This window comes from Neopsephotus bourkii, unplaced genomic scaffold, assembly GCF_033783945.1.
Source record: "Neopsephotus bourkii isolate Nb327-2 ecotype Australia unplaced genomic scaffold, CSIRO-AGI_Nbou_v1 NB_1508, whole genome shotgun sequence".
In the NCBI taxonomy this organism is placed as follows: domain Eukaryota; kingdom Metazoa; phylum Chordata; class Aves; order Psittaciformes; family Psittacidae; genus Neopsephotus; species Neopsephotus bourkii.
The window spans coordinates 6,158,814-6,173,654 of NW_026901984.1; the positions used below are offsets into that span (position 1 = coordinate 6,158,814).

A 14,841-nucleotide genomic window follows, 5' to 3' on the forward strand; every position below is an offset into this window, starting at 1 on the left:
CATATGACTAGAAGGAAGAGTGGGTTTAACAAGGCAGGGTGGGGGAGGCAGCACGACAGATGTTGCTGCCAGGATGACTCTTGTACATCTGCTTTCGTTAGCAGATTACAACCCTTTCTCTCCTGCGCAGTGAATTTGGGACTCAGCTGGAATTTCAGCCCTTTGAGAGATTTGCTGCCTCTAGCTACATTTGCCTGGGGATCTTTGACTTCACATGGTACAGAATACTTAGAGCGGAGACTTCCTTCCCAGCTGCCCTTGCAACTTAACCTGTGCTGTAATAAACGGGAGGCAGGGGGCTCCGGCACCCCGGTGGTGAGACTGATGGCACTCATCTCAGAGCAGCTCTGCTCGTTTACCTTTGTAGTGATGCTGCCTCTCCTCCCTTGTCCTTAGAGCCCACGTGTCAAACTCATTTCCTCCAGGGAAGAAGATGTGGTACCCAAGCTGGTAGCATGGGCGTCACTCAGCAAAAGCTACTGTGAACTAAAGAGAGGTTTTGTAAAGATGAAGCACATAGACACTTGAATTTCATTTTTCTGTCACTGCTGCTATTAACTCCCTGCTGTCTTAGACCTCAGCTAAGATGCTGCATGCAAAATCTGTGGCACAGATTCAGCTGAATCAGCTTCACTGTCTGCAGGGACATGAGGTGAATTTCTGTAGCACACATAAATCAATTCATAGAAATACTCTTGATGACATAGTCAATCCCTAACTCACTTCTGGACCCTTGACCAGAGTTTATTTTCATCATTTGCTCCAAGTTCTAGTTTAATTCCATCTTGTCTCAAAGCACTGGTCTGGAGCAGTACAGGTGCTGATGGCAACCAGGGAAGTCAAGAGACTGCTCAGACTCTGAGGGGAGTGCAGCTGATTTATTCCTTCAGCTGTGTATCACTCAGAGCCTGCTGCAAGTCCTTGGCTCCTGGATCTTTACTCTTTTGTATGTTAGTCCAGTGAACAACTGCAGCCTAAGGTGTATTTTATGAACTGCAGTACAGGGGACAGTTCCAAACTTATATACAGGTGGCAACCCCAGCATCTGTTAATGCCTTATTGATTGCTCTTTCTTTATCTCCACATGATGTCTCATGGATTCAGCAGATTTAGATCAGTTTATCAGGTTGGTATCATCCTTATCTTTAAAGATAAAGCAATTGAAAGCTTGGTGTTGAACCTGCATGACAGATTTCTATGGAAGCTATGTAACCATCTGTGCTTAAACAAGACGTATCGCTGCAGGAATACTGATGGAAAACATTCTCACTTGACAGAACTGGGAATTCACCATTAAACAGGCAGAAATAAACCCGATGTCCTCTTGCACAATGGAATTTTAGTATATGTGGTTTTGAGCTTGCACAGGTCTTTCTGTTTAAGGCCTAGCACCTTCACAGTTGCTGCACTGTGATTCTCAGTCCTTTGCCTGATCCTTCTGCCCTTTCTTTGCTTACCTGTCATTTCCTCCTGGGTTGTTAATGGCCTTGGATAGGCACAGTCTCAGTGTTCATTTATTTAACACCCTCTGTAATGAAGCATAAGCCCTGTGAAGAATGAGAACCTCTTCCACACATTTTGTCACAAATACTGCCAAGGTGGAAACCAGGTAGACCAAAGTGTGGCCAAAGCTGTGTAACTGTGGAGTCTGGTAACTTTTGGCTTGTAACTCAGACCCTGCTTGTCTTTGCTGTACCGGTGCCCTGCATGTCACAGGCACGAAGATCCTCCCAGCATGAGGCTGCTTGTGCTCATTGCCAAGGAAGCACAGAAGAGCCTGGGGTTTTCTTCTAAGAGCACACTATTGATGCCCAATTGATTTGCAGTTGACGTCTGCTTGAAACTGATAGATAAGAATTTACTCTGCTTGCTGTCTCCCTGTGTCAGTCCTCTTAGGGAATGTTTCCAGCTGAGTGCTTGAGGTGAGGTTGTGTAACGTGTTCCAGCCAGGAGCTTGGGTGTTGCCTTAGCTGCTGAGCAGAGCTGTCCCATCAGGAGTTAGCTCCCTGCTAGTGAGAGAGCCCACACTGTGCAGAGCCAAGCATCATGCAGCAAGCTGCAGTGCTTTGTGACCAGGGCTGTAAAAAGCTCCCACCAAGGTCAGCCAGCTGATGCTGACAAAGAAGCAGTCTGACATCAGGAGTAATCCAGTATAAATGCACATCCCTTGTGGCAATACCCACAGGTACTCTGCACTGCACATAGGCTCAGGCTGCAGCCCCAAAAGCATCCTCACGAGGGCAAGGGTACGGGGCCTGGGAGAGGCATGAGGGAGGCTGGATCAGGGCCTCTTTTGTCAATGTTGTATCCAGGATTTTCGATGAAGGTGCTGGGTGTGTTCATCATAGGTGGTCACTTAGCAGTGCTGCTTCTCTGGGAAGGTCTGAGAGCAGGGTCTGAGTGCCCAGTGGGCAGAGGACAGCAGGTAACATGTGGCCACCTCCAAAAATACATGCTTTTATTGCCTCTGCTTCCTTTTCCACAGTAATAGGTCCCCACCCCAGGGCAAAAGCTAATGAATTAAGTGTTTGTTAATTTGTTATGTGGCTGAAAGGTGTTAGCGATATTACACCTTCCTCCCTCTGTGACTGTATCTAAAGCTCAGCAGCAGATGAATGCTGCTTCCTGAGTTGCTGTCCCAGCTTTCTGACAGACCTTTGTCCTTGGGTTGCTGTGGCCCCTGCCTGGTGTGTGTTAATAGGATTGTATTTCCTGAGCACAGGGAACCTGCCCAGCTGATCACCTGCCAAAGATCAGCCAGAGCAGGCCATCTCCTTGGTGCCCATCCATCCCTGTGTCAATGGGACATGTGGATGTGCCTTCCAGGGACAGATGCCATCCCCTCCCTTTGTGCCACCTGCAACCTCTGAAGCACCTCAATGCTTCCATGTGAGCCAGCCAAGTCCCAGCCCTGCATCACTGCACCACAGCCAGCTGGAGCTCTTCCACACTCCAGCAGATGAACTGCAACACAGGGCAAGGCAACAGGGAGCTGAAACAGCACAGACCTTACAGCACGCTCTGCACTTGCACCACTTCTAAGGCTTCAGAGCAACACCAAACTCGTGTGTCAACTGCATGTTTCAGTTGGTGCTGAAGCCCCCTTGCATTTGCCATGTGAGCATGTGCCCCATTGTGTGTTGGTACAGGGAACTTCAGCCCTTCTCCTGGGGACCCTGTGTATGCCCCATGCGTGGGGTCAGCAGTCCATGTCTGGACACATGGATTAAGCCACCTGCTTTTGCTGCATATGCTGTCTTGTGCAGCTTTAGAGGTCACTTTGAGAATGTGGCCTATAATGTTTAGCACTATTAGCACCATGAACAATGGCAGCTATACCTAGCCATTTCTTCTCACAAGGGTGAAAACAGCAGTATTACTTTAACCTGAAGCAACATTTCAAGGGAAGTCCTGGACAGGAAGGAGAAACTTACTCGCCTGAAACGATTTATTTGGAAACAAGAGTCAGCAGACACAACGACAGGCCAGGTTTTATAACAAGCTTAATATTCTGGGTGTGGATTTGCAAGTGCTGCCAACAAGCATCCTTCCTCTTGCAGGAGGATTAGCACAGGAGATTACAGATGCCCTTTGAAGAGTTTGGCGTATGCTCAGATGATCACACCATCTTGGGCTTCCCAAGCACATGGAGAGGAGAGAAAGAGAAAGCAAGCACAGGGGAGAAACAGAGATCCTGCTCAATAGTTGCCAACAGGGAAAGCACAGTGTGGCTTCAGCTCTCACAGGGGCTCATAATTCAAGATCTCTGTGTTTGCTGAGCTCATCAGTGATGGTATTTCATCAGCTCAGCACCAAAAGTGCACCCCAGCGACATCACATTTGGAAGCTCAGCCTCTTGGCTGAGACACAAAACAGAAGTGTTGGTTGCTTGTGGTCAGAAAGGGTTCTCAGGTGTGTGTGTGTGCCTGAATTGCAGCATCAAAATCCATGTCCTGGGCAGTTTCTCTTGACTGTACACATACACTGTGCTGCTACACTTTTACCTCCAAACAAGAAATGTTCCCAGCCAAGCAAAACACCCCATTTTGCTCAGCCCATCGTTCCTTTTGCAGTTCTGAACCACCCTTCTGCACGTCCCCTAGCATACACTTTGTCTCTCACAACAAGGCACTGACTGCAGTGGAAAGGAAAAGCACCCCCGTCACCCACTTCAGCAGTTGTCTTCCATCCCAGCACACACAGCACCCTGGCACACAAGTGTGGATGAAGAATAAGGTTATTTTAACAGTTGTTTATTCCAGACACTGAGGCAGAACTTCTTATGTGCTGTTCTTCATGTCTGTCAAATGCACTGTGCAGTGAAGTGTCTCACCTCAGATATATCTGCCACCCACCACCGCAGAAGGAATATAGAAACACTAATAGGACATATCTTAAGACAACAGCCCTGTTCACATCAGCAAAAGCTGTTAGCAAAGCAAGAGCATGTCAGTAATCAATTCAGGGGCCACCTGGTACATACAGAGTCGTAAGCTGTGTGAAAAGAGCTGCTTTAAGACTACGTCATTTAAGCTGCAAACTCAAACGTAGGAAAAGCCAGATTTGTAGCTGAGGGTGCAGACACCTCTCAGGTCTGCAGTGTGGATGGAGAACAGCAGTGCCTTGGTGGGTGGGAAGCAGATTGCACCCATACATATTGTATGTGGCAGTGCCCTGGCAGAAGGAGCTGAATTAATACGTCATGCACGCGGCTGTGAATTACAGAACTATCTATAAGGCTGCTGGTCAACAGGATTACTTTGGTCTATTCCTGTCTCTGGCAGCAGTCTGGATGGGTACGGCTGTGATTACAAGCAGGATAAGCAACAGCCCACGGCTGGAAGGGTTCCTTCCAGAAGTCTGTGTGGCTGCCTCGGGGGGATTTGGAGCTGTTCTGCAAGCCTGGAAGACTCCCCCTTCTTGCTAAAGAGGAAGGATATATACATGTCTTATAGAAATGGAGATGCAGTCAGGGAAGTCAGGATGTTTTAATTCGGTCTTGCCTTTCCTAGGCTGTAGGGGGCTACATAGGAAACCAGATGAGGAGTCAAGTAGCAAAGCTGATTTAAACCAGATGCTTGTGCAAGGTATAGCAGTGTCATCCCTGCTCTTAAAGTTCCTCACTCGGTATTGGAAAAAAGCAGCTGCTACTGCATACCACTGAAAAACGTGAGGTCCTGCAAACCAGGCTTTGTTTTCTGGTTGCAGACATAAACCTCAGAGCTGAAGATTCAGGATCCCATTCCCTGATACCTGCACTTCCCCCTGGTTCCTCATGGGATTGCTCAGGTGTTATCACCCAGGCAGCAGCTGCAGGGCGAGAGACAAAGAGCTCCTTGGCTACGTCGTCTCCTCACACTGGGATCTGCAGGAGCAGCAGTGCAGCAAGTTGTAAACACACAGTTCCTAAAACAAGCCTTAGCTGTGGCTATTCTTGCCGATGGAAAGCAAGCCTTATTAACAAGGGTCGGTGCGGTTTTCTACCCCAAGAGCCTGTGGTGTAGAACCATGCTTCAGGTTGCACCCGCGGTTTGTTGCTGCTAACAGCCTGCTCATGCTGATAAATGAGAAGGTTACCACCAGTTTCACCCAGTAAGTGATACTTAGCATAGGAGCCAAATGCCAATCGATCCCTTCTTAGAAATACCAGCTGCCCTCTGCAGCTGCAAAGGGCAAGGGGTGGTGGAATTCACCAGGCACCTCAGGAGGCTTTGGCAGAGAAGTGGTTTATGTTATGCACAGAGAGAAGAGCGGAGTGAAGTTTTAGGATGGGAACAGCTCTGGGAATGCTTTCCTTGCCACAGCCCGATACCAGACGGGACTGTGAGAACTACTGTGAAGGCCTGCAGCACCAACTGGTGGCACAGGGTGCACAGAGGTGCTCCCTTTCCTCAAACAAAACACCCATGGCTTTGTCTTGGGACCCCAGCTCTTCTTTGTCCCATCCCTGACTGCTGCAGGCAGCAGGAGATCTATGCCTCACTGTCTGGGAAAAGTATAGCAACATTGATGCAATGATGTCTCAGTAACGGAACAGCTGCACAACCACTTTCCTCAGCGTCTGGAGGGCCCCGGTCTTTACATCACTGGGGTAGCCATCAAACTCCTCCCAGTACAAACCTGGAGCATGTCCTTCACCCTGCTCTTTCCGTTGTATTTGGAGTTTTCTTTGCCAGCCCCATAAGGGACCCTGGAAACCGTCCCTGTCCCATCAACTCTCTTCTCACTCTTCTGCTGTCCCAGGGGCCCTGCAGAGGCTCCAGAAGCAGACAAGGATGGCAGAGGCCATGGCTGCAGCAGGTACCTACAGTCTGGCTGTAAGAGGGTGGCCAGGAGAGACTCAGAAGCTCTTCCAAGGCTTCCCAGCCAGCCTGAGCCATGCAGTGCCCTACTCCTGCCAAAATGGAAGTGCTTCCAGGCTGACCTCATAGCAGCCTTCCAATACCTGTAAGGGGCCTACAAGGACACCAGAGAGGGACTCTTCATCAGGGACTGTAGCAGTAGGACAAGGGATAATGGGTTTAAACTAAAACAGGGGAAGTTCAAGGGGTAATGGGTTTAAACTAAAACAGGGTGGTGAGGCACTGGAATGGGTTTCCCAGGGAAGCTGTGAATGCTCCATCCCTGGAAGCACTCAAGACCAGGTTGGACAGAGCCTTGGGTGACATGGTTTAGTGTGAGGTGTCCCTGCCCATGGCAGGGGGGTTGGAACTAGATTATCTTAAGGCCCTTTCCAACCTAACTATTCTATGACTTAATGACATTTCCATTTTCCTGCTTTTTTTCCCCTCCGTGGCTATGAAAAAGGTACACAAGAAGATTTCAACTGGAGGAGCTTGTGCCAGGCTCAGACTGAACGCACCATGGGACAGACAGAATGGCTGTACTTGGACAAATCCCACAGCAGTAACATGCCATAAGCAATTCTGCAAATACCCTATTTCCTGCAGCCAGTGAGTGGACCTTTTGTGCTTTAAAAGTCTAACATTTCAAGTTAAGATCACTCCTGCGCTTGTTGATGGTTAGGCCTATTGCAACATTATTTCAGACAGCACAGAGGATATTGGAACTTGTCACCTTCTCCCTGATACTTTGTTTTCCTCCTCAGTCTGAAATGTGAATTGTTTAAGCCCAGAGGATTTCACAGGGCTCTTTTCGTTATGACAAAATGACAACAGAAGAAAGGCAAGGTTCCTTCAGCTTGGCATTGCTTTTTGTTTCTGAAGTATTGCTTCTAAAGATCTTCCCCACAGTAGCAATTCCCCAGTCCAACATTCTCTAGCTCTTGCTCAGAGTCTGAGATCATAAAAAAAGTCTCAGAAACAAACCAGGCCCCCAGGTTCATGTGCCTGGAGAGGTTTTTCAAGAGGAATTTTCTAATATCTTTTTGTTTCCCTTATACTTCTCCAGCCTTGCTCATGACCTGTATGAGAAGGAAGCCAGAGCTTCTTAAATTAAAGAGAAAATCTCCAAGGAAATAAGGTTTTTTTTATATATAATATTATTTATGTATGTATTTTAAAGGTGAATACTGTGTATTTATACATATGTATGAACATGTGTGCATATAGGCATAAAAGATCAGCAGTATGAGTAGTCTCAATATTTTCAGCTGTTCTGTCTAGCTGAATAAATACCAGAGGTCACTTAGTAGGATGGCAGTAGAGGCTTGTAATCATTGCAGCCTTCTGCAGGTTTTACAGGCTTACCTGCAGAAGCCTTCCAGCTTTGGAGAAAATCACATGCGCCCCACCTCTTTTCCACAAAGCCTTGTAAATTCAACAATGTTCTTCATCATGGGATGTTTTCAATGTATTAGGGAGGGGGGAACAAGTGCACTTTGATTTTCTGCAAACAACCCTAATTTAAAATGAACTAAAGGGTCTGTGTGAAACCAATCAAGCAAAGAAAAAAAAAAGTGAGGTGGATAACAGATGGTCCCACATTTACAGGAAGCTCTGAAAGGAGTTCAACCAGACTAAGCTATTAGAGGCTTCCAAGCAAATAGGCCAAAATAGCTGCTGCTAAATACTGTAGTCACTGTCAAATATCCAAGTCTGCCTGTAAATTAGGCAATAATCTACTGAAAGCAAGACTGAAAAGTACAATCTCCTTACTCTGCATACTGACCATGAGTGCCTTTATGGAAAGCATGCACTGCTGTTCACTTAAACACCAATCGTGCTTGTCCTGTCAGTCCAGTATAGGTGTGAAACCAAGAAATGCCTGGTTTATCTTTCTTATTAGGAGGTAGAGAAATCTGGTTATTTTTACTTGCATTCCTGTATTCACACCTCATCTGAAGATTAAGGCTCTTGTCCAGCAAAATAAGAAATGCACACTTAGCTTCAAACAGACCTTGCTTTGTAGTTTCAGTAACTTCAAATCAATAGGAAGAGACACACGCTGACAACATGTGCTGCAGCATGTCTGGGCACACCCTGCCAAATTCTGGGTGTTCCTACATCCTTGGGGGACCCTTGGGCTGCATGGGCAGCAGCAGGATTCTACTGTGACTGGCTGCACCAAAGGATGAATTTTGGGATTTTGAACGAAGTTTGTAGTCACTGTTTTTTCGTTCTACAGCAAATGCAGAATGGTCAGTGCAATGTGCCAAATCTTGAATTCTCATTGCATTTTTTACTAGTTTCCTAAGGATATGAGGTTACTGTGATCATGCTCACCACACTCAGTACATCGCTGTTTCAGCTCCTTCCCCATATATACCAGTGGCAGAATTTGAATTTAAAGTTGACAAGTTGGAGAAACAGACTGGAAAAGAAATGAGAATGAAATTTTGTCAAGACAAGTGCAAAGCACAACCTTTGGCAGGAGCAACCAATATCATGAGTACAAACTGGGACCGTATATCTAGGAAGTGTTGGAGAAGAGGGTCTGGGAATTACAGTGCACCATAAACTGAACACAAGCCTGTGGCAGACTGCTGTGCAATAGGTGAGCACTACACAGGACTGTATGAACAGAATACTAGTGAACAAGAGCTATAAGTAATCCTGCAAGTACTTCTTATATTTTATTGAACAGTTGTAAGGCCCCTTCAGAAGGTATATGCTTAGATTGGATGCTGTCCCTAAAAAATGAAAGGGATCTGGAATAAACTCATGTCAAAGAAGCTGTGGAAACCCTAATGCCAGAAGCTTGTAGGTACAGATTAGCTAAATAATAAACTGGCAGTGTTTACTCCCGTGCTCAGGCAGATATCATCCTGGAGTTTGTGTCACCTCTGTGGTGACCAATAATAATACACATGTTAATGGGACAGCGAGGCTTTGTGTGCTCAGGCTATGCATGGAAGCCCTTGCTTTGATCCGGTGGTCAGAGCACAGTATCTTTGTATCTGTGTTTGAACTTTAGAAAACAGCATTATCCAGGTAACTAACATCATTGTTCTCGTATTAAGGGGGTCAGAGAACAGCTAAGTGTGAGAGAAAAATCCCAAAATGGGAAAAATCAGTCACCAAAAATCTTCTCTTATAGAAACCTGGGGACAGCATCAGGGGAGAATCTTATGGAAAGAGAAAGCAATGCTTTGAATCACTTGGGCATGTTTTTTTTTTTCCCCATGGAAAGCCTTAAGACAGTAAAAGCATGCTGTGGCAAGCCCCTGTCAATTCTCCTTTCTCCATTTCACAGTTCGTGATTTGTAGGCAATAAGGAGGATCACAATGTTGCTTCTCTATGCAGGCATTGGTGGCAGGGTTCTTTCTTGTGTCCTCCTGTGACAGGTTTCATTACTCCTCTGAAAAACACTGTACAGGTAAAATGCGAAGGTGCAACAGCACGAATTAGCTAAGGAGATTATGCCTGTGCTTTCCCAAATGGAGAAGGGTCAATGGGAGATCATGGACATTTCTGCCTGACCATGCATTGCTAAAAAGGGACTTCTACAAATCCAGGAAAACAGTTTCTTTACAACGTGCCACCCGAGTCCCTCACAGACAGGCTTGGCTTTACCCTTCTAATCTTGGTAGCAGAAAAGAAAATCTGATTGTGATTAACCTTACTTGACAAATGGAGAGTGGAGACACAGAGACAGCAGGGCATGCTGAAGGCAGCAATGCAGCTGAGCAGCAGAGCTGAGGTAAGAATTAAGTCTGACCTGACTGGGACTCCCCTGAGGGGCGTTGCTTCAGGTGCAGGTACACCACCCCTTGCAGCTGTGATTAAACCCATCATAAATAGCCTTAAGAAATAAAGCAGGCTCTTTCATTTCTTGCTGAACCGCATAATTACCAACAGAGTCAAATATTCTTACCACTTCTGCAAATGAGTCAATTATGGATTCCATACTGTGTTACAGTGCTGCCAACGTTTACCCCATCCCATGCTGCTGCACACAGAGCAGCATCCTGGCTATCTAACACTGAAAAGGAGATATTTTGGTAGCAAAAATGAGACTTGGCAAGGAGTACTGCTATTGTGCACATCAGGCTAGAGTGGGGGTAAGGAGAAAAGCAGATAGAAGGGAAAGTGTAATACTGCACAGTATGAGTAGTACTCTGAGATCTCATCTTCTATATATGCAGTAAATAACTTCTAAGTGCTAGTATGAGAGAAGAAATATTCTTTCATATATATATATATATATGCATAGAGTGAATGAAAACCAACATAGACCATGTAGTACAAAGTGAATTGCAGTAAACACAGATTTTTTTCATAGGAAGCAGTGATTGGTTTTATACCTACACTTTTATTAAAAACACTATGGAAGGACTATTTAACTGTTCATCATGCTGAAAAGAAAATAAATGAAGAGTTAAGCACATAGTTTTAAACTGCTCTATGTACTGCTTTATATGTTTTTCACTGGTCATGGTGGGAAGTTAAGCTTGACCTAGAAGAATTGACTCTTACCTATAAGTGGCACAAAGGCTAATGCACAGCTTTTTGCTCTTTCTAAGCTGTGATATGTATCATATAACATGATTTCTTTTTTCTTAAATTGCTGTTTTAATGGTTTAGCTATTTCAAAACATGTTCAACTATTTTGCTACCTTGTTCTGAAGCTCGTTATTTCCCAGCTGGAAATACAGCAGACTGGGCTGGCAGATGGACAGAAAGGCAGAACTGCCATCCCTCAACAGGCAACACCCACGCTTGCTGGGGAATTGGTTTCCTCAAAGGCAGCCGTTCAGTTTTGAAGAAATCTCATGATACCCAGTGTTAAAGGAAACAGAGTCAAGCACTCTAAGATGTAGCAAAACATCTCACTCGCCTTTGGAGCAGCAAAAAAACCTACAAGACATGATAGATTATCAAAAAGTCCTGTCACAAATGAAGACATTTGCCCTCCTGACACTTCATTTTCTTATATTTTAAGCTACACACATTCAGAATAAATGGAAAAACGCACACAGTTAACTTTCATTTTGGCATGATAGCTGCATCAAATGTTTGACACAATGGAGATACAAGTTACTCCAGTGGGGAAGTGAGGGAAAGGGAGATGTGTGAGATAGTGTCTGGACTAAGAAAAGTAGTAGAGTGGACTTCTAAGTAATTAAACATGGGGATTCCCAAGAGCTATCTTACTTGGTGCTGTCTACAACAACAGCAACAAATAGGGCTTATTCTGATCTTCCTCTTCAGAAACTGTTTGACTACACAACTGGGAAAGTGAGTTTCTTGTACATATGTGCTCTGTATTCCAAAATACACAAGAAAACACTTGCAGTGCATGTGGGACTTGACTGTGAAGTTTTCACACGGGCAGCCAAACGAGGGAGCAGACTGGAGGACCACAGGGCTGGGTCATGAACACTGCTGCTGAACAAGTGCTTTGGGTTTGGCTGCCATTCAGAGCCCTGAAGGGTACCATCCCCTTGCCCCCTCCAAGCGAGCCCTCATTCAGCAGGTGTCAAACTGTGATGACAATCCAAAGAATGGCAATTGCACATTTAAAAATGGACAAATGAACACTGGATCACATACAGCAAAATCCCCCTTCCACTACCACTGACCTGTCAGCATAAAAGCATGAAGACACTACCACTGACCTGTCAGCATAAAAGCATGAAGACTGCTATGCCTTCACCAGCATTAGCCACCATGAACAGAGTTCATGGCTTCTCCAAGGCATTTATCCTGCAGTAAAGTTGGTACTACTAAATTGTGCTAATTATTTATTAATGACAGTTTTTAGGCTACTAGTCAGATCAGTGCTTTAGGGCTTCTGTCTGTCCAGTCAGAAGGCAGGAGCTACAGGCGCTTCAGAGGAGTTGTTCATTTCTCTATGTTGCCAAGCAGTTGCTGGCTGTAAATAACCATTTCCATATTAAAGGAAAGGCAAAATATATCCTGGAGACCTTCTGGGATTTACAGAGGCTCATCACAACGGGATTCACTTGGCAGTCACGGTGGGTTATTGGAGGTGCCCTGCACTGCCTCAACTTTACAAGAAAATAAAGCGTATTAGATTAATTTAATAAATGAGCACTGGGTCCTCCCAGGCAATTTTCAGTTCTGCTCTAGGAAGGCCACAGTCCTGTAGCTGACTGCATTGGCATTTCATGCAGATTAAGAAATGCAGCCATATACTGTGAATTACAGGACTAGAGTCTTAGACTTTAAATCCTTCAGGACAGGAGGCCCCTTCTAGCAGGAATTATATACAGTGAGCAATAAAAGCCCTATGTATGACATAATAATGGCCTACTATGTCTATTCGTTATTATTGATGATAACATTATAGTTTAGTAATGATTTGCTTTATGCCAAAATTTCCCACAAAGCATCTGGCTTGTTGAAGGTGCAAAAAAAGTTTTCCTTTCCTATCCTAATCCGTGGCACAGCTATAGAACACTAAAGCCCTGCAAAAAAAGAGGCAGAACATGGGCACTCTTCATCCTCTTACTAAAAGGCACTTTCTTAGGGGGAAGTTGATTATTAAGAAAGCAATTTAATTCACCCACTTCACTTGGTCTTCTGTGGCTGGCTGCTCCAGGCTGCTGTGTCTGCTCCCAAACTGCCAGCTCCATGTAGCCTTGGTGTTCCCAACTGCTAGAGCTGTGACTGTCACCCACTCAACACAGGCACCAGCCCTGCCACTGTCCAGCAAAACAGCTACATGGTTCCTAGCATGGCACCCAGCCATACAGCTCCCCAGGCACTGCGTGGGTGTGAGTGGAGACTGTCCTGTCTGCATTTAGGCATGTGTTTCAGCTCTCTCTCCTCCCCCAGGCACAGCAGAGGGAAGGCTTGCATCAGCACTACATTCCCCTGAACAACCATTTAAGCAAGCTCCTCTCAGTAGGATTGGAGGAACGGCAATAGGTATGGCTGAGTGTGTCTCGCCTGAATCGGCAGCCCTTGCTGTAATGTCACACAAGGTGGCTCTATGGTCCTTAACAAGAATGGATGGAAATTTTCCCTTTTAGCACTGGCTGATGCAGTCTTGCAGTATTAAAAGAGAGGAGAATAATACCCAGCCAGTGTGGGATTGCATTTGTCCTTGCTAAAATAAAACTCCTCAAGAAAACATGTTTGCATGTAGCAGGAATCTACTTTCAGCCTGAGCCTGGGCTGCCCTTGGGGCAATGCCAGGACACCACATCATACAGCTGACAGTCAACAAAATGGACAGATGAGGCAAGAGTGCAGTGATAGACCCAAGCACATTTCTGGGGTATGGACCCTCTTCATAGAGCTGTAGCTCTACATCTCACCTGCTCACCTCCCTCTCATCTGATCCTTTCAGCAACTGCTCTCAGTTTTAAATAGTGAAAAGGAAATAATCAGTTTTAGTGGGGTTTTTTTTAGCCTTCCCAGACTCTTGCATAAATATTCCTTCAGCAGTCTGAGCAAATTCCTGTATTGTCTTGTGACTCTGCTTAGTGATTCTTCTGCATTTTAGAGCAACTGCATTATCTGTGGAAGAGCACTGGTGGCTCTGTGAGCATTTGTGTTCAAATCCAACACAGAGTAAAATGATGGATTAGCCAAAGGACTGCCTTTCAAAGAGAAACCTGTGGTTTGAAACAGATAAGTACCGAGACCCGCCCCCTAGGAGCAGTTAATACCCAGACTGGACATAACCACATTTTCTAATCCAATGCACTGTATTCTGCTCCTAAGCATGTTGTAAAAATTATAGAAAAGGAAAAAACAGCTTTAAACAGCCATTATAGACTGTTAAGCACACGTTAGCAAGACAGTATTATGCCTAAAAGACAACCAGAGTCCTATGAAAGAACCAGGGGAAAAATAAACAGCACCAGAAAGAAAACTCACTGCTGTGGAAATTAGTCATTAGCAATATGGCATTACTGCAGCAGTTCAGCCAAACAGTCCAATTTGACTGTCAGTCTGCTGATTGTGACCATTTTCAGAATGTGGCTGGTTGTAATAACTCACAGTTCTTTTCTGAACACTGTAGGTTGAATCCTGACCACTCTTAGTATTTGTTAGCAGCAAAAAAAATCATTCTTTAATAGTAAAAATAAACTGCTGCTCATGAAGTTTCTTTAAGATGGACCTATACATTATTTACTTACATTTTCAATAGTATCCTAAATTAAGGCTAAATGTTGTTGACTGCATATGATTAGAACATTTGTTCAAGCTTGGTAAAAAAAAAGTGGGCTTGATTAATAAGTACTTGCTGAAATACTCAATTTAATCAGAAACTTCAGGTCAATTGTTCAAATACATCAAAGACCAGGAGAAACAGATTCACTGATTAGCTTATTAGCAGCATTCAAACCTTATCTGCTTCTGCACTACAAAAACTTTGCTTTGGTAGATTGAAGAATTTCTTGGCTCCTAATCCAGATGTCATTTTCTCAAGGAGCTTTCAGGAAAGGAGGGCTTGCAGCTAGT

General features: G+C 45.0%; 1 long non-coding RNA gene across 1 annotated transcript; it reads left to right on the top strand.

Annotated features, from left to right (window-relative positions):
• Window positions 1-868: 868 nt before the first annotated feature.
• On the top strand, window positions 869-13,735 carry LOC133221032 (uncharacterized). The gene is made up of 4 exons (XR_009727869.1): window positions 869-950; window positions 1,152-1,318; window positions 6,817-6,957; window positions 13,213-13,735. It is a non-coding gene; the product is annotated as an uncharacterized LOC133221032 (long non-coding RNA).
• The last annotated feature ends 1,106 nt before the right edge of the window (window positions 13,736-14,841 follow it).